The sequence below is a fragment of the Bombus pascuorum genome, chromosome 14 (assembly GCF_905332965.1).
Source record: "Bombus pascuorum chromosome 14, iyBomPasc1.1, whole genome shotgun sequence".
Taxonomy (NCBI): Eukaryota; Metazoa; Arthropoda; class Insecta; order Hymenoptera; family Apidae; genus Bombus; species Bombus pascuorum.
In genome coordinates, this window is record NC_083501.1 from 1,054,790 (window position 1) to 1,076,255 (window position 21,466).

Consider the following 21,466-nt stretch of genomic DNA (forward strand, 5'->3'; position numbering starts at 1 on the left):
CATTGAAATGTGTATGTTGTTTCATAGATCAAAACTTTGAAATTTTTACATCTTCTACGAAAGATACAGTATACTTGAGAAAAACTTCTTTCCGTCATTATATGCATCCCTTGAAACAGTTCAAATTTGTCCTGAGAAGATTTTTCATACAATCGTAAATAAGACAAATATTTAGGTGATCTCATTTAGTTGAGTCTCGCACTATACATGTACACAAGATAATAACATTTTTGCAACGATGCGTTATTTCTCTAATTAATACGAATTTTCTAGAAGTTCTAAGAAACGTTTGCATATTTTAATTGAATCTTCCTTTTATCGGGAAGGATTTTTTATACGATCGTAATTAAAGCAAATATTTAGACGATCTAATTTAGCTGAGACACCCTGTATACATGTGTAAGAGATAACAACATTTTTACAGCGATATGTTATTTCTTTAATTAATATGAATTTTCCAGAAATTCTAAGAAACGTTTGCATATTTTAATTGAATCTTCCTTTTATCTTGTTATTCTAGTTGAATATCGGAATTTTCATTGGTAAAAATTGCCAAGAAAATATCCACTCGAGTCACCCTTATTATCAACCATCTTTCACTTCGTTTACTCTTGAAAACATCCATCGACATCCTCGTACTTGTCCAAATTCAATCTAAACGGTGTAATACAGCCACTTATTCTACCTCTTATTACAGTTATCGTCTTTTAAAAATAACTGTGACGGTTATTCAACGCTCTTCCAGCGGAGTCAGCAGGAGCCAGGAATGGAAACTTCACGTAGAAGACATCGTTAATATCAAAGCCACCACAGATAGTTTCTTCTTCCGTAGAAATTTCGGAAAGTTGCAAACGTTCTCAGGTTTTGGTGTTTCTAATGATTTCTTGTAAACTTTACGAATAAACGCTTCGTTACGTATTTTTTCCATTTTCTACCTTCCATCTTCGTTTCTTTGGTAGAAATTGTATCTTAATATTTCAATAACCTACATTATGACTTCGGAAAGGAAAAATTTGTTACTTTACTCAACTTTTACTGATTTATTAAACAAAAGATTTCGATAAACTAGTTTACAGTGGAAATTAAAAATTTCTTAGAGCGAATGAATCGTCTGTCCCTGGAACTCCTTATTTTCTGAGAAATCCTTACTTTTGATTTTCTTCAAACTTTCAATCTCCTTCGATAAAAGTAATCAATTTTCTGTAAAGTAAAAAGTAGAAAAATGTTTCGTTCGAACATAGTGAGGATTTTTCAAAATTTCATTCAGCGTGTTCTAAAACTGCAGATATTTCGAGACACACAGAGTGTTGGAGACAAATTAACCGAATCATGCAGGCAGTACTCGTTAAAACAAACAAACATGTCTTAACGGACATGGGTCAAAAAACTATTCGTTTCGTAGTTACGACATGTTTTTGTTAGTAAGACACTATCTCTACAACATATGTTCGATATATCCCCGGTTGATTTCAACACACACTTGGATACGTTTTCTTATGGAGAATTAGTTTTCTCATAGAGTTTGCGAAGCAACTGAATTACTATTCTCCATAGTTTTTACATGTCACCACAGATAAGAGACTTAAATGGGGTGAACAAGACGACCATGTCACAGGCCACCACGTTCGCGTCACCTTTCGCGAATCGTTGCGTGTAAATTCTTCTTGAAGTAGAGAACGTCTCGTGTTTGTCAAGACCTTACCGCTAATTTTGACGAGTACTACACGTTTCCAAAAGTTCGTCCTCGACATTTTAAAACAATTTATACAATCGGGAAGAAAAATAAGCGGACAGGTGGTGGAGCTATCGATAAAGTTTAATCGAACTGACACTAGCGTTATACAAGCTACGATCGAAAGTTATGTACAAGCGGGAACGAGATGATTCCTTAGGCAAAAATAAGAAGATATTTTCCTCGGAGGCACGATTTCCTACAAATTCGAATTTGAAAATTTATCTAGTATACTCGAACGTGCCTAATTATCGACTGGATACAAGTAAACGATCTATCTGATGTCATTCTATATGGGAAAATAAGTAAAAAATGTGCGATACAATTTTGCCCGCACCCTGTATATCAAAGTTTTATATGTTATATGTCTCACAGTACATAGATCGCGCAGCGAATAATTCAAATTAATATTTACATTTTTGCGTAAACAAGTTGTATTTGGAAAAACATCGTCTATTTATCTATTTTCACTAAGTGTGCACTTATTTTTGACCCCAACTGTATCTTTGCACTGCCGTATCTGTGCACTTTGTAGGTTTTCGTATGCTGAATTTTGTCAAAGATACATAAACATATAATACAATAGCAATCTACCAATCGATAATAACACTGTCGGCCAGACTACACAACGTTGCATAATCGTGTTTAGACTTCGATCTGCCCCCCCGTGGAACCCATGGGCAACGGGGTTAAGTTCGCCCGCTCTTCGGCGGTATCGTTTCGCTGTCCATCATTTCCAGCTATCTGTTTTCTACTGGCTCGATTTTTCCCTAAGAAATGCTAGACCGGCGGCGTCGCGGAAACGCGGTCGTGCAGCTGTGCCGAATCTAGGTCCGATTCGATTGAGAATCACGTGCACATGCTGTTGACTGCACTTTGAAATCGGGGCTGCGTGGCTCGCGGGGGAGGGCGATAAAGCTTACACGCGCCTCCGCGTTCAGATTCGTTCGAACGAGGACGAGCCGAGGTTCGGTTTGTGTATGCATCGATCACGAACGAGTACGTATTATGTATCTCGGCGATAGTATTTTGACACGTGCGAATTGTTACGCGCGAGACAGATTCGCGAAACGTCTTTGGAATTTCGGGCTGACCAGGCGTTGGGTTATACTACTGATATCGGCGCGACACGTGCGGATCATTCTACGTATTTTGTTTTCTTCGATGTTTGGTTGAAAAACTATGTATGCGATGTATGCAATATACAGAGTAATAAATATATAATATACAGAGAATTAACACGGTATCAATATACACAGTGTACTCGGGATATTACAGGGTGTTTGTTTCTCGTAAAGTGGAAAACTGTACCAGTCGTTTTATCGAATCGTGTTTGTTCAGAAAGCGATATTTATTTTTAAAAAAACATGTAATGTACGATTTAGTGTATGGTATTGGTATACGGGGTGTCTCGATCCTTTTTTCAATACAGTGTTATGGTATTTTACGAGCGGAAATGAATGGATCTTAATCGTTTAGGAATCGATGCTTGTTTGTAAGAAATACAAAATGTAACCCGTGTTTATAGTTATGATAAGGATTGTAATGCTTGCAGTCTAATATAAATGTAATAAGAGCCAATAATTAATTTACATTCGGATATTATATTTTTGTATATGTATATGCAAAATAAATAAAGATTTATATTTATATTACAATTCCTCTTCCTCGTTCTTGTATTTCGAATCTTGAATCAAAATAGTGGTTAAAGTAAAAAATTAATAGTTGCAGGTTTTCTACTTCTAATGAATATAAAATCTCGGAAGAAAATGTTGCAGAGAGCTGTACGGTTATTCCATAATTTGATTTACGACCTCGCTATATCGTGGCCGTATTATACAATGAATTATTACAATAATTGTCTATGAATGAATCGCGTGCATGTGATGTGCGCTGTTTGATAGCTTCGTTTGAACTATGTTTTCATCTTGAGTACTTCGAGTCTAATGGAAACTGTGTCTTAAAACAGCGGAACAGAATATACGCGCATGCGAATATTGTAATTCGGCATGCTTTGTAATCATTTTATATGTAAATGAGTTCTAAATTCTACATCGTAGATATATTTAATGGATCTAGAATTATGCATTATGCATTCCGTGAATCCTGTATCGTAGATATCGTAAATGAATTCTAAATTGCAAATGGATCGTAAATTCTACATTGTGGACATCGTAGATGCATTCTAATATGTAAGTAAATTCCAAGTTTATGAGGTTGGAGTAAATTATAGAAAGTTTGGACTTACTACGTCTGACAAAGACGATTGAGTCTGAAACGAGACTCGAAATAAGCTAGGGCTCGAATAAGATATTAAAATAATCTGACTTGGAATATAGTTTGAGCGTTTTATTATTTGAAACGTCGGATCGATCGAAGTGATTGTAATTTAATTAATCCTTTGTGCTATGATTTGAAGACGTCAGAATTATATAACGATGAAATATGAGAATCGAGATGTAAAAATTGAGAAAGATTGACAGATCGTGATATTCCGATTTGCTGACTTGTCTGGGCTCCTTGATTGATTATTAATGTAAATATTTTGCGCATATCGAACTTCCATGCTTTATATTGTAGTTCTGATAAACTTTGATTTAGAGCAGTGAAGGTCAATCAAAACAGCAACCGGTTTATACTACTTACTTTGCACTTGGCATATGGAATATTCTTAGTTTTCATCTCCCACATGTTTTGCAAAATCGTTAAAATTATCTATGATTTCATTAATTAACGATAACGTTGTTATTGCAAGTATTCTGCAAATAGCTTTTGTTCAAATTTGTATGGAAATCAACAATTGTAAATTGCTCGAATCAGGATCAATCTCTTTTCTTGACCGTTGCCTTCTTCTCATCTTAGTTTCTACACTTCTTATTCTTCGTTATATTTATACATATGATTATAACACGCTAAGGGACATCTATTAGTCTCGTTACAGTGTTAATTAATTTTTAAATGTTCTATACTAACATATTCGTATAAAGTCTTATTATACAAGTATTCGAATACTTTCATGATTCAATTAAGAAAAAAAAAAAATTACAAAATATAATGAAAATTGTAATCGTGAAAATACATTCGATGAATAGCAATCGTCAGACTGCGGATCTTTATGCAAACATAGGAAATTTGAAAGTGTCAAATTGCACAGAATGCGCGTAATATGAAGAAATATATAAAGTATACAAAGAAGATATACAGTGCTTTCTGTAACATACGGTATAAAAAATAATTTTCTATCGGGATTCTATTTCTTGAATAGCACGAAATAACAAAAATATGAATTTGCGTAAAAATTCGTATTCTGGTAGTCACAGTGCGTGGAAAGTAGTCGGAGTTGCGCGGAAACTAGAGCGGCCAAGTTTGTATAGCGACGAACGATATTTCTTCGTTAGAGTTGCGAGGATCAAAGGAAACGTCGATGAAACAGAATGGAGGGATCAGTGGCTAACGTTTGTGCACGATAATACCGAGTCAATTGTTATTTCCTCGATCGTCATATCGGTTGCAGGTCGTACACGAGCCGACCTTAGACCTCGCGGCACGCGTCTTGCTTCTCTTCTACCTCTTCCGTCAGCCGTCTTCCTTCATAATATCTAACGAAATTGACCTTTCGTCTTGAAAATATAGTATTAGGTTATTCGATAAATTCGTAGCGAAGCTCGAGCAGAAATCGAAAAAAGTGTACTATAGTTCATGAAATTCATAGAACGGGACCTACTATCGTTCTTAATATTTAACAGCGAAGAAAGATGGTGTTCGACCGAGCAATTTAAATAAATCGAGGGCAATCGTCGTAGAACTTGTACAAGTTGATAAATTTGGAGAATTATCGATTTCATATTGATTTTGGTATTTTCCAAGGTCTGGATTATTGTTCGACGAACCTTGTACTTGTTTACAATTCTTCCAATCGTATTGCGTCCCATTTCCCGCTGATATTTTTCACATTCTCTGGATCAAGGCCGAACAAGTCGAGACGCAAAAAAAGTAAGTATAACTAGAAAAGAACTTCATCGAAGGGGAAGTAAACATGTTGGTTGGTGAGTTTTCTCGACAAACCGGAATCTTCAGCTGTGTCTGTTGTTCCTCTGCAGTCACCGGCAACATTTCGTACACGCGTGCAATTTCTCGCGAAATTATTTCAGCTGCATCTTTGTAGATAGATATTTCCGACAGCTATGGAAGTGGTATTTGCGACAGAACAATTCTTATTCGATCCACAAGAAGTTAGAAATTCTAGAAAGCTTCGAAATCAACAAGCTTCATCGCCACTATTTATTTTCATCGCTCCGTTGTTAGTTCGCCTTTTCTTCTTAGCTGTTCCAACTGCAATTTTCCAAAAAAAGAAAACCATGTAATTAACGTATGTCTCGTTGGCACGAAGAATACAAATTCATGATAATACGACGAAGACTCTATTTACAAAGCAACTGGCATTCGGTTATTTCGAATGCTACTGTTAAGGTTATTCGGTGTATGTGGAATTAAAGAAACGCGTGGGTAAATTGTAAGGTATTGTAAGTATATACAGTGCTGGACAAAAGTATTGGCACAGCATGATTGTTATGATAGAAATGCTTATAACTACTAAACAAATTGATTTAAACAAAAAACTTTTTGACGTATTTATTTATTATCTATTCTAGTTTATTACATAACAAGAGCAACAATATAAATAAAATAATACGCAAAATAATAACAAAAATATATTTTTTGAACATTTTATGGGTGGACAAAACTATTGGCACAGTAGAATATTTACGCTTATAACTAATTACATAATAAACTTCTAATATTTTGTTGGCAGTCCTTTTCTTTTAAGGACTTCCTTTAATCTTCTGGGCATCGAGTGGACTAATTTTTTAGTGAATTCAGGTACAATATTGCTCCATTCCTGCAGAAGAACTTTCTTCAGTTCAGACTTGCTTGTGATATTATGTTTCCTAATTCTTTTTTCCAATTCGTTCCACACGTGCTCAATGGGATTCATATCGGGACTTTGAGGTGGTGTGTTTAATGTGTGGGCAGTATTATATATTATCCACTGACGAACAATATATTATCCACTGACGAACATAAAACGCTTTAAAAGTGAAGAAAATCTAGAGAATCAAATTAGGAGTGGTCGCCCTTCTAAGGTAACAATTCGAGAAAAAAGGAAAATCGTAAATATTGTAAAGAAGGATCCAAAAACTAATTCGACTGAAATTGCTTCGATGTTAAAAGCTGAGTGTGAAAAAGAAGTAAGTACCAAAACTGTACGTAGGGTATTGAAGGATGCCGGTTATTCTGCCCGTGCAGCACGAAGAAAGCCCTACATCAGTAAAATAAACCAAAAGAAAAGAGTGGAATTCGCGAAAGAGTTTGTTACGAAAGATACTGATTTTTGGGAAAAGATCATGTTTTCAGATGAAAGTAAGTTTAATATTTTTAAATCTGACGGCAGAATATTAGTATGGCGAAAACCCAACACAGAGATGGACGAACTGAATCTGCAAGCCACCATGAAACATGGGGGTGGTGGTTTAATGGTGTGGGGATGTATGGCATCATCGGGTGTAGGAGAACTTATATTCATTGATGAGATAATGGATAAATATGTATATTTAAATATACTCAAGCAAAATCTTTTGAAAAGTACTCAAAAATTAAACCTCCCCAGGGATTTCTATTTTCAGCAGGATCGAGATCCTAAACATATGGCGTATATTATTCGTCAGTGGATAATATATAATACTGCCCACACATTAAACACACCACCTCAAAGTCCCGATATGAATCCCATTGAGCACGTGTGGAACGAATTGGAAAAAAGAATTAGGAAACATAATATCACAAGCAAGTCTGAACTGAAGAAAGTTCTTCTGCAGGAATGGAGCAATATTGTACCTGAATTCACTAAAAAATTAGTCCACTCGATGCCCAGAAGATTAAAGGAAGTCCTTAAAAGAAAAGGACTGCCAACAAAATATTAGAAGTTTATTATGTAATTAGTTATAAGCGTAAATATTCTACTGTGCCAATACTTTTGTCCACCCATAAAATGTTCAAAAAATATATTTTTGTTATTATTTTGCGTATTATTTTATTTATATTGTTGCTCTTGTTATGTAATAAACTAGGATAGATAATAAATAAATACGTCAAAAAGTTTTTTGTTTAAATCAATTTGTTTAATAGTTATAAGCATTTGTATCATAACAATCTTGCTGTGCCAATACTTTTGTCCAGCACTGTATATTGTGAATATTAAAGTACAAAGTGTGGAATACAATGTAAGCTGATCCAGATCCTCTCGCTAGCAATGTTACCCTGAGACTAAAAGAACCACCGAAACCAATGTCGCATGTGTACCGCTTATGGTCTGTCCTCGACGCATTCTTTTGTCTACGCGCTATCGATGACCTTAGCGCTTGAGAAACCAAAGACCAGATGTAGAGTTTTCTTAGAAGTGGCTTCACCAATGTCAAGTGGAAAAAAAATTCGAAATTCCAAAGAAACGAAATATTTTAGTGGTAAAAGTTTAAAGAGTTAAAGAAACTCAAGACATTGGAGAATCACGATACTCTAATTACACTGTCAGATGTAGAACAAGGATCAAAATGCAAAATTCCAAGAATCACTTCAACACCTACAATCCACAAAATAGCATTAAACTTCCTAAACTTGAAACTCGGTTTGTTCGGTTTCCAAGCCAGTGAGGATAGAACGACTAAGAATTCGAGCGGCGAAATGCCGATGAAACCCAACGAAATTAATTTACACATAATCAAAAGTTCAAATAGACGATTCTCCTGTGCGCAACAGCGTTCTCATAGAAGCACTCCCCGATGTCATAAAGTCGTAACGCGTGCAATAAACGCGCACTGCAACGCGAGCCGACGATCTAAATCGAATCGGGTAAACTTGGAAGAAATCGTTCGGAAGATCGGTCGTGTTGGCTACAACGAACGCACAGTAAGTAAGAACGTTTGTAATCGAAATGCTTTACCGATGATACTCGGCATGATGACGCTCGTGGTCGTAATACAAAACTCGCGAACCGTCGTCAGCGACCTGTCAGCACGTCCTCGCTCACACGTGTCGCACATCATTGACGTAAATCGCGATACACGGAATACGGCAAATTAGCTTGCGATGGAAATCGGCGAATTTTGTTTTTAAAACAAGAATGGAATACTAAGGTGGGTACGTGTGGACACGTACGTATTTTCAAATATGAGGCAGGTTGATGAACATTTGGAATATTGAAAAGTTTAAACATGAAGTTTGGACACGTTTCATTTGATTAGATAGAAGGTGTTCGCGAATATTTGGTAAATAGAGATATAAAGAACCGTTAAGAGGTACAGAATCTGCAAAGGTGTATATAAAATATGCTAAGCAGAGCGTTCGTCGTAACATTTAATGTTTGCGAACATCAAACTCAACTTAGGTTTAATGTTTAATTACGTTTACAAAGACATGGATTTGTATGACCATCTGTAGTCTATCTACCTGTAATTAGATAATTGTAAAGCAAACTTCTTAATTCACGTTGGCATAATGTTAAGGATCGAAGAAATAATTCTCTACCCTAAATTCAGAGTGTTAAAATTTGCAAGCCTATAAAGCAAGATTTTTGAATGAATCTTTTTAATTAATTACAATTCCTTTAGTTGCAGAAATCTATGTAATCTAATCTAGGTGTTCTTAATTACGAAATACATCCAATGTGAAGTGGAAAAAAAATTCGAAATTCCAAAGAAACGAAATATTTTAGTGGTAAAAGTTTAAAGACTTAAAAAAATTCAAGACATTGAAGAATCACGATACTCTAATTACACTGTCAGATGTAGAACAAGGATGAAAATGCAAAATTCCAAAGAAACGAAAGCAAAGGGATCGAAGGAACGAATAGATCGTATTTTCATGTATTTCGTCAAACGAGCAACGGGGACACGATTCAGCTATACACTACTATAATATTACTTCTTTATTTAGGAGGGCAGTCACGGTGAACCAGAGCGAGCACCTAACACGCAGCATTTACGATAGGCCAGACTCAATAGGTTAATAGTAGGGTTTACACTAATCGAATGGGACGGAACTCGAGCGAACCGAGAGCAGAGTGAGTGGCGAAAATAATTCAGCTTAGTGATCTAATTCACCTATTGCCTCGTTCGGTCCTGGTTAAACGATGAAACATGATTGTGCCTCTGGCTGAACAGTAATTGGCATAATTGTTTCCCAGCTGACTCGACATTTACAAGATTCTTTCTCAACTTGAACAATTATTCCACAAAGATATCGAATATTTTCTTCAAAAATCTTCCAATCCATTCTTAACGTAACCGTTTGCCAGATGTCTAAAAATTTCAAAGATTCTTTCACGGGTCAAGGAATCGTTCACAAATTAATTGAATCGATAAAAATTCAAGATATTTTCTCTGAAAATATTTTAAATCATAATTGATATAATCGGAACATAACATAATCCGAAATGTTTCAACATTCGAAAGATCCTTTCCTAATTTAGAGAATTATTTACAAATTATTCGATAAAAGTATAAAATATTATGTTAACGAATTTTCGAAAAGAAATATATCTTTTTAAACGTGATTTGATCGTGTTATCGCTTTTTCGGTCTAATCATCCGACAGAGTGATATTTCATTGAGTTAGACTCGTATTAACCTAGTGCACTGTTATTGCACAGTAACTCTATCTAATTCAGCTGATCGTTAGTCTCAATGCACGCGCTGGAATAATTTTCTGGCTGACACCAGGCCAAATTGCAATTGTCCGCCGTCGCTGCGCCTTTAATCGATGAATTTAAGAACAAGTGGCCCGGTTCTCGTTTCCATTTCGATCATAAATCATTCGCTCCTTAACCCTTCGAATTAGACTCTATAATTTATTGGCACCGATCCGTCTGCTCAACGTGTCCTCCAATTGATTATTAAGAACGGTTAAACTTCGAATAATCGTAGAATCGAACTCTTGCGATTCCATTTCTTAATTTCGAGCTCTGTGTGTGTAGAAAAAATTACATTTACGAATTGAAAACGAGTGTCCAATTTTGCTATTTTCTAACATTCGATACTATTATTTCTAAGATTCCCGTTTATCTTATTTCCCATTTAATTTAGCAATTTTACACTTTCGAAATTCCTATAAATGTATGGAAATCCACAGTCTACTAATTAGCAAAAGTAAGATGCCGTAATTCAAACGATGCTTTATATGCGGTTCAACTGCACAGTTGAACTAATCTACAGCTGAACGATCTAAGCTTCCTGAATTGACTCGTTGGACGGATGCGTGCATTATGCAGAGGATGGTGGGGGAGGGTGCGTTGCTAGAAAGAGCCGCGAAAGAGACACGTGGAAGAAGTAGGTCTCCGCCAGTGTTCGTCGAGGATCATCCTAATCTGTGTTACCATCCGTACTTACCTCATTGTCGTTGACTGATCATGCACCTTGCTCATGCACATCGCCCCCCGCAGTGTTGCAAGGCATTAGTGCACGCGGCCTGACCTCTGGCCAAGCTATCGTCGTCGGCCGACTGACGTTGCTCCTCTGCACGATTGACACACAACGTTATCGTGATTATCGTTAATAAGTGGCAGACACGCAAATCTACCGAGCAAATTTTGTCGCCAGGACCTGACTCATTCTTGTCCGTCTTTTTTTCAGGCTGCGCCGAAATAATCGGTCGCGACACCTCAGACGTGGGGTCTTCGTAGGTCTTTGGTTTTTTAACCCCCGGTCAGTTGTATGATTAGGTCATTTCAGAGTCGACTGTGGTGAATGAATTAAGAGAATACAGTTTTAGACCGTACAGTGACTATGAAACTTATCGGAACGTTACCCTTAGCCTTCAACGAAGCTTTCGTTTTTTCTAATCGGAGTCTGCACATTTCATTCTCACAGCAGATTTTTGCGCTCTTGCTTTTTAGGATACTGCTAAATGAGCCACGCAAAACGGTTAAAAAAGGTCTTATTATTTTCTATGTTCTCGCTGGTATTCTCTTTGCAGAAAAATAAATGTTTCTTATATTTTGAATCATCTTTGTCTCTCTATCGATTCAAGTACCGATATTAACGAATATACTACCAAATTTATGCTATAAAACACGATCTTAAGGCTTCGAAAAGACCTACAAAAATTATCACTGATAACGTTTTTATATCGACCCCCGACGAAAGGAGAAAAAGGAATATCCATAGCGGAGGTGAGGAGCAGACGAAGATCAAAGGCAGAGTTTCTGTCGATCGCCACAGGAGACACGACAATAATTGCTCGTTATCCATTTAGAAGATTACATTTACCGTTGTCTCGTCTCGTTTCTCTATTTGCTAACGATTCTATATACGATCAAGGAATTTCTCGACGAGGAGCCGATACAAATTGTCTAGGGGAGCAGCGTGCGAACACCCGAGTATAAAAATACAATTATGGATGCAATCTGTCGATAGTTGTTTTGCTGATTTACGCCGTCGAGGTCCAAGTTCAGACGCCACGATCGACCTGGCTGTGTCAATGGAACGAAGTGGTGTCGACGACACCCTTATCGTTATACCGGTCGGAAAACTTTCACGTCGCATAGCATCTGCTCGATAGACACATACACTGATTCACGAAAATGCTCCAACACTTGTCATAGAAAAGTTTTATGTCCATATCGTGCGTGTTATATAAAACATTTTGAGATTTCATTAGCACAGTAGCGAAAGTCGGATTTTCACGCACTCGTGGGAAATCAGAAGATACAAAGATACACAGGTCGCGGATAACATGCGAAAATATGCGGAATATCTAAAATATGCAGTAATATATGTATGCTACTCGGTGTAATATTTAACAAGTAACGCAATTTACATGGATACCATTCCTTAAATTTGTAAAGATACGAGGCTGTATAAACGTTTCCCAGTCTGATCACGATTATGAACTGACGACAAACTAACTACAAAACTGGCACAAACCACTTTGAAGATACATGTGTCGGTGATTATGAAATAAAGATGGCATGCAAAGTCACTAACAGAGATTTATCACAGTGATCGCAGAATCCCATCGCAAATCACAGTCGTGACGAACTTCAATCACGAGTGTGACCGTAATTTTTTTATCTCGAACGTAATTCTTCGTTTCGATTGAATTTTTTTTTTTTCTAATAAAGTACTTCGATGTAACTTGCATGAAAATACCAGCATATAGCGTACATTTATTTTGTCTAATATTAAAAATAAAAGACAATTCAATTTTCATTTCTTCGTCTTACATCGGTATCTTAAAGGGTAAAATACTAATTCTTCCTCTCGATTTCGAACGAACGTGATCGAATATCACTCGCGATTCACGAGTAGCGAGCAATTCGCACCATCTCCGTTATGAAAGCGATTTTGCGCTGCGTCTATTTGTATTAGAATCATCTGAAATCATCTTTGCAAAGTAGTAGAAATTGAATTGTTAGATCGAGTTGGTTGGGTTAGGTTAGGGTTAAGGTTAGGGTTAGGGTTAGGAATTGTAGGATCGAGTTGGTTGTTGCGTCGTTAAACAGAATTTCGTTCACGCGTTAAGCGCGAGACATTAAATATCTCGAAACGAGAAATGCGTGACTTGGACCACTTTCGTAATCATCGTAAGATATATAAAAATAACAAGATATTTGGCACAAGTATATGTATATTTCGTGGAGATCGCAAAAATATTTAAGTAATCAGTTATCCATTTAAACCTCGATGTTCGGTGAGACCATATTTGGCACTTACAATATACTTCAAATAACTACTCGTGCCGTATACTAACTTTTGATTAAATATATGTATTCTTGCAATAAATATCTCGTAATTTCTATGCATCTTCAAAGTGGTTTCAAATTATACCGATATAATCATGACAGACGTGTGTCGTTAAAGTGCTAATGGAATTACAAAATGATCGGGCATCTGTAATTTATATCTTTCAATAATGTTGCGCTTTTACGCGTTTACGTTTAATTAAGTTTCGATGCTTGGTCCTTAATGAGTCGGTGATCTCAAGCCTGCTGAATACGCCGAGTCGAACCTAAACAGCGCTTGACTGAGAAAACATTGGTTACACAATTGCCGTAACCGGTTCGTAGAAAACACACCCTGAACGTTGCTCCGCGGAACACGCGCCTCTCGCGTGTAATTACACGCGTTGTGCAATTCCACTCGAATTTTTTGTCCGACTAATCTGTGAAATGCATCGATAAAAGCCACGGGACCCTTCTTTACAAATCGCATTGACATCAAAATAACATACATATAAAATCGGCTACTTGGTGGACCTATTTATATTTACACGATTTGGTATATTAAAAGCGAACACAGTGGTTTCTAGGGTCAAAACGGTTAATGGGCCACTATCCACCGAAAATAGAAGAAACGTTTCGTAATGCGTGTCTTAACGCGAACCTAAGCTCATAATAGAATTTCCAGTTACCGTGAAGTACTATACGATTGAAATTTTTGTATCCTTAAGCTCTTCGCGTTTCCTATGGCTCGGCTATTAATAATTTGACACCTAAGCCTAACATTCCTAACATAAGCAGACCAACATTCATCAAAAGTAAACGAAAAGAAAATAAATGTTTTAATAAAACTTTCCTTTTCTATCAAGTTCCATGAAACTCGAGTTTCCCGTCTTTTCACCATCGGCTTATCCTTTTCGCAGAATCTTCTCAGCACTGATTTGCGTTATTCCAGAAGAAGGCCTAACTGGATGTTACGATTTCAGAAAAGAGACCTATTCTTACTTGGCCGAAGCCAGCATTCGCCGAAAATAGAAGAAACGTGTTTCAATGAAATCTCCATCGACCGCCGCCAGTTCCGTCAGAATCGAGCATCGGCCTCGCTCGGCTCTTCCTCCTTATCAATCGAAGCTTTTTCCGCGGCAGCCGACTAAATATTCGGAATATTACGCTGTTCTCATCCGCTTCTCGTTCTGTTATTGTTCTATATTTAAACATGAAACTTTACCCCTCGGCAGCCAGTGCAACAATTATTATATACATAAAAGACGCGCTCATACGTAATGGCCGTTCTCGCGGACAAACACGAGAGATATTCAATAAGGTGCATGACACATCCAAGCTTTGCTCTCTCCCTTGATGAAAACAGAGACAGAGATAGAGAACGGAACGGAACGGGCCGCGCTATCTTGGACATTCACATCGGTTCAGAGGTCAATCAATTGGAAATGAGAGATGGCGAGAAAAAGGTTGGCGAAGAAGGCGAGAGTGTGGTCGCGAGCGTTGGAAACCGGCCGTTAATGGTCAGCTGCGTTATAATTGAAACCGGCGGTCTTTATTGTCGCAATTATTCTCGCACGGGTAATGGACTTTTTTACGAGACGCACGGGAGAAATTTGTTGGTACACGGGAGGCACGCTGGTCGACAATCCTTCCCCTATCGTCCGATGAAATTCGTACGAGGTCGCGGAGAATATCCGAGGAAACGCGTGGAATTAGAATCACATCGATGGTTTCCGTGAAAATGGGTTTGTCCATCGTTCGCAGGTCCAACACATAAAATCGTAAATCGTAAACTTCTCTTGCCTATTTTCTAAGAGCACCCACCGTAGGATTATTCGAGCCATATTCTCGCTTTTTATATTTCTTCATCGCTGAATCTAAAGTACGGAATATCTTCTCATTCTCTGGTTATCGTATCAAGGACTAGCGGTGTCCCGTAATGTACGAAGCAAGATTGAATTTTAAAACGTCGAAGCTCAAGCGACTCGAACAAATAATTACGAACGAGAATAAATGATTTACGTTACGTGGGAACGTGATCGAAGCCAGAGAAATTCTATGGCTCGAGCAAGAAAATCAAAAATAATAAAATAACGTTGGAGGTTTCATCTTCCAGACAATCGAGTTACATAACTTGTCGAGTATACGTAAATTTGTCTGATCATAACTAGATAGAGTCATAGAAATGTTGGAAACGCTTCGTTGAAATAACTGGATTTATGTATGAGCTGTTGGTGAACCTTAATTGGGTTAAATTTGAGTAATCTGCGGGACGCACGCGGAACTTTAAACTGGTTGCTTGAGTTAATATCAAGAAATTAACCTTTCCGCTGCAGAAGCCTCTGCCAAGAAGCAATCATGCGGCATGAATGTACTTACGAGGTATACGTGCGTTGGTAATTTTGTTTGAGACCGTCATCTTGTGATCGCATTGTCGCATCTTCTTTGCAGAGGAAAGATTTACCTACGATTAATAAAAAATCTATTAAAAATCCTCTTTCCCCCGTTATTTCGTAAATTATAGCACAAAGTAGAAGTTGGATTATTAAATAATATCGTACAACCTACATGATATATTCGTAAAAAGTATCCGTAAGTCTGCAAATACTTTCATAAGCCGCTACAACCTTTACGTATCTTTTCTCTATTTTTTTAAATAAATAGATCGTTTATTTTTTAGGTGGTGCAGGTCCGTTCGTGACTCTGAAAAAACACACTGGTCTAGTTAATTTAAAAAAAAAATATTATATAAACGTAACGTAAATTATAAAAGTATATTCGCATAACGAATTTACACTTATTTAAACGTATAGAGAAATGGACAAACTACGTAGAAACGCGAACACCTCTATATTTCGAAACAAAGGAAAACACCATTTCCGAAATAAACGATCCATAATGCCTCTTGAGAAATATCGTTTGAGAGTAAGCGTTACTCTCACACCGCATTTCCACCGAATCGTGTTTCGGCAAGGCTGTTTAATATTTCCAGGAAACGGTATCTATCATAGGACCACCCAGTGACGAGACATTATTTTCCTAACACTCTCTTGTTCGTCACAGCATTAATTTACGAGCTTGTAAATTCCGACTTCACGACCGCTTTGAAAGCAGTTGCGACGCGACGCCTCTATAAAGTTTATTTCCGGTTCTTTTATGAGAGAATCGCTGAGATGCGTAATTAACTGAAATCGCGTGCGTCCTCCGTCGTTCCAGACATTACGTTTCTCGAAATTAACGATCCGTTGGTCGTCCTACTAATAATTCATCGATCGGAGCAGAGTAATACGATCGAGCGGTCGACTAATCCGTCGATCGAATCCTTGTATTCACAAAAACATTTTTCTGAATGACCACGTTATCTGATTTATGGTTTGTAGCTCGGTTGTAAGCGAGGAAACGTGGCTGCCAATGACTCGAGATATTCAACCAAAGGTCAGTTTACAATATTTTAGACTTCCATGGGGTTTGGTGAAAAACAAGAAATAAACATCAGGCTGAAATACAACAGGGGTCACGAAATACGACTGACCCCAGAAATTATGGGCGCATAATTGGATCCCTTTAGGCTCCGAAGATACGTGCGTGTGGCCAGATAACGGTATCCCACTAAAGCAGAAAAACCATAAGTTACTAAAAATATTGATCAAAGTTGGTCTATCTGGAAAATAAATAACTTGTTTTCTATTGAAATCGATATTGCCGGAATGTAACTTTTTTTTCGTTACCATTTTTTCGTACAATACGTATTATCGAGGCGTCTGATAATATTTACCGAACCCTTTCTTTTACAAAAGTTTATTAACAAATTACAATTTTGCAAAGTACACGAATATTTCTCCCACACTTTCTACGTATTCGATTTACAATACTCGATCAGCTGATATTACCGATTTAATTACATCGTTTGGTCAGATTTTAATTTTCACCTTCGTTTTGTAAACCTGTTACGTATAACGTAACTAATAATTCTACTGCGCACGAATTTTTAAACGTCCTAGCTTATTAATACTACGAATAATGGACTCTTTAAATACTTTTACGATCTCTGCGACGTACACTACCACCAAATATTATCTCGTGGCTTCTATGTACATTTTCACGATATAATCGTAATCGAATCCATGTAATCTTATTGCAGCGCTAATGAGACCTCAAAATATTTCGTAACAACAGGCATAATATAGCGTTCAAGAAAGTTTCGTACAGACGTTCGAATACTTTCGCGACTTACTGTACCTACCCTCGATATTGGCCCCGATCTGGCAGAAAAATTGGCACCTGTTCTACGACTCATAAACGCAATCTCATCGTCAATTGTCAGCTTCGTGCAGCAATCTCTTTTAGCCTGGTAGCCAAAGACTTCTTCGCAGCCCTTAAATACGAATATAATATAATTTATTTATAAAGCAAAACGACAGCTAAGCGAATCGGTAAACAAAGAAATACTCACGGGATTGGCAATCCGAGTAACGAGTTGGCTCGTCTCCTCCTGGTGAACCGATTAAACGGGCAACGGGCTAAGAAATCTGATCAACAAATTTCTACAATTCAAAAGAGTTAAAAAAAATTAACCTTTTCATAATCTTCAACCCCCTAGAACCTCCAAGTATCGTTAACTTCTGGCCTCGTGTAGGCTATTCTAAAACGTCTGCCATAATCGAAAACAGTGAGGAAAGACTGACCTTTTTGTAATCTCCGATCTTTACTTCCCTTCGAATCGATCAATCGTACAAAATATCGCGTTATCTTATCCCGGATATAAGAATACATCTCCGAAGGGGAAACGAAAGAAGGAAGGGTCACGGGTCACGTTCGAAGGGTCGATTCCTTAGGGAGCGGCGTTCTCCGTGTTTGAATCAGCCGGTGAAACTGGCGGGCACATTTTTTCGACGGTGATGGCGCCGCCGTGGCAACGATAACCGATAAGGGACACGAGTTACACGCACGATAACCCCGTGGTAACTCGCGCATGAGGTCACGCCGGGGAGCGGCACGCTTTCCTCCTACACGGCCGACTTCGTGGCGTTTATATTTAGATTATCAATGGCCGGCCAGGGTATACCAGGAAACACGGACACGCTTAGAAGAAATCGACCAGGGATTCCTGGAAATCGGAATCCGGATTCGTGATTACGGATACGTATGTTTTCGTACGATGCTCGAAAACTGCTGCCCGCCTAACTCGCCTAAATTATTTCGCTGACTAGTGACAGCTGGACCGCCAGTGAAGATTCAGGCGCGTTCACGTCGTTCAGGCGAATCGATCCGCAGTGACAGATCTGTATTTGCCTTTGATGTTGTTTGTTTGTCCTCGACCAGAGCTATGTGTACCGAGTAATTGTATAATATATTACTCAGTCGCGATGTACACAAACAGAGAGGAACCGAAGCGAACAATTGTGTTTAATTAATAGACAATGAAATTTAAACTTCGATACAACTTGAATGGATGATTACGCTGATTGCGTGGGTATGTTAAGTGTTTGTTCGATGCTTACACTTTGAATGTTTAAAGCTGTACAATGTTTGCGCGGGATATCTACTGCGTGAATGCTCCAAGATGTACAATGTGCGTTGTCCGAGAACGTTCAGTGCTAAAGATTGTTCAGTGTTTGGATGTTGCAGGAGTCCGTGTTTGCTCGATGCGATTCGAATGACAAAGTTTGTAATTAACGAAGATGGTTAAAAGTAGGAAACTCGGACATACGTTTTCACGCGTTAGCGTACATCGAAATATTTAGGCAGTCGATCAGCTATTCCATTTAAGCCTTTGTCATCGAATGTCTCCACAACGGCGGCAATTATTTACACGCTGCTTCGACTAGTTGATAGTGCTACCAGAATAATACACCGACCGCAAGGGGTTAACAATCCTCGATATTTAACGATAGATAGCTCTAATTGTATGTTCAACGCGATTTATTCCTGTTACGTACTAATTTTCTACTAATATACATTTCCACTGTATATCTTGAAACTTCTAGCTGGTACGTTGCGAACGTACACCGTCAAATTAGCTGCGAAACTAATATAATCGTGGTAGTCGTATCCTGTCACAGTTTTAATCAAATTTGAACGCGTCTTATACAGGGTGTCCGATAACGCGTGGTATAACCGGGTGGAAGATGACTTTACGTGAAAGACTGAGTCGCTTGGTTTCCGAGAAAATCGAGTTGGAAATTTTCTCCAGTATACTTAAACTTGGCTAAATCTGCACTGAACGGGGGTGAAAACGATCGACGATGGTTTAAACTGCGCATGAAAATAAGTCAAAAACGGAGAGTACAATTTCTTCATAAACAATGCCTTGTTTTCGAGAAAAATAAATTTGAAAATGTATCGTGCGTGTACACTAGATCGCTTATTAACCAAACTCTATTTTCTTGAAAATGAGGCCTTAAATCGTTCACTCGTTACTCATACTGTTTATTCGTACCAGATCGATACGTAGCCAAGTTTAAGTATACTCGACAAATCTTCAAACTCGATTTTCTCAGAAACGAAGCGCTATATGAAAAAATCGCAAGGTATATTTTCGATTTATTTCCTGCTTGTACCTGCAATTACAGGACAGAGTTTAGGACTGACATAGTCAGAGACTCAGCGTTCGGACAGTCGATGTTTCCAGGTTTTCAACATTCTCATCAACATTGACAATAAATATCGATAGCCTGAACGTGCCTGCAGGATTTTCTATGGTAAATGCTCAAATTGTTTCGCATGGTAAACGTTTAAACTGTTTTATACGATAACTATTGGAATTACCATACGAAACCACGGTGGGAAATCGAAATGCCAGTGAGTCACTGATTCTGTACGCTTGTTCTAAGATTCGCGCGGGACGGCGCAACGAGAGCGATAAAAGGCCAGCCGCCCCGCGTCTCTTACATAAAAGTAATAACAACTGTTGGACGCGTGCCGGTCTCTTGGACCAGTAGCCAGGTCGTAGTAGAGAATCGTGCGGCTGAGGCGGGTGCAGCCGCCGCGATGTCCGGTTTTATTCCATCCAGGAGGAGGGCCGCGAATTGCGAAACCAGCTGTTCGAACGTTTGACCCAGCGACACTGATATCGCCTATCTTGATTAAGCCAGTATGTAACGACCTTTGCATTCCCCGATATCCTGCCACCACGTGAACGCACTGACCGAGAAAATTCGAAAATGGAATTCACGTGCGTCCCTCGAAACTTCCTGGACGATTTAATGTCCCTGAATCCATTTGTGACGGTTTCGATGTTGGAGCACGAGGAAATCGAAGTGAAAGGTACGAGTAAATTAGCAAGTTACACAGGCTGTCTCGATGATCCTGATCCGCCGATCGATACGGAAGTGATTCCATGAAAAAATAAATGGAAGATGTGAAATAAAAGGTTTTTTACGCGGTGCTTCGTCGTCGATAAAATTCAATTTGAAAATTTACTTAGTACGTGTGACCGAAGCTAATTACCGACCAGGTAGAAGCAGGTAATACTCGGCGGATTATTCTACGTGTGAAAACGAGTGAAAAACGTGGAATAAAATTTGTTCGTTTAAGGATATTCCGTTCGAGCGTACACTGACATTTTAGCTTTCTTAACACGAGATTGATAACAACGTATTGGATAATAATCTCGAAGCAGAGTCCCACCGCGTGCTCGCACGGAATCGTATGATCCCTGTGTAACCGTATTACCCAAATAATTGGTTATCGAGCGAATTCGGTATTACAGATTTGATAAACTTTCTATTTTGGACGTTGTCTGTGTCCCGAACTCGAAACGAGCAAAAATAAAAGTAATAAATTAGAAACCAACGGGATAAATCAATGAGATTTATTCCTTTACGAAACAAATTGCTTATCAGCGTCTGTAAAAAACAAGACAGTGTGTTATAATTGGCAATTAGATAAATCGAAGAATCTAAGCTGATATATCGATTTAAAAAGCAGTAAGATAATATTGAGAAAAAAGAATAAAATAA

General features: G+C 38.0%; 1 long non-coding RNA gene across 3 annotated transcripts; it reads right to left on the bottom strand.

Annotated features, from left to right (window-relative positions):
- On the bottom strand, positions 1-21,333 carry LOC132914193 (uncharacterized). Of its 3 annotated transcripts, XR_009659525.1 has the most exons (5): positions 17,959-21,333; positions 17,749-17,880; positions 16,074-16,208; positions 15,885-15,969; positions 1-6,064 (listed from the first exon to the last, which is right to left on the bottom strand). It is a non-coding gene; the product is annotated as an uncharacterized LOC132914193 (long non-coding RNA). The 3 variants fall into 3 exon arrangements; XR_009659524.1 differs by lacking the exon at positions 1-6,064 and having other exon boundaries at positions 15,458-15,969; XR_009659526.1 differs by lacking the exons at positions 1-6,064; positions 16,074-16,208 and having other exon boundaries at positions 15,458-15,969.
- Between the last annotated feature and the right edge of the window lie 133 nt (positions 21,334-21,466).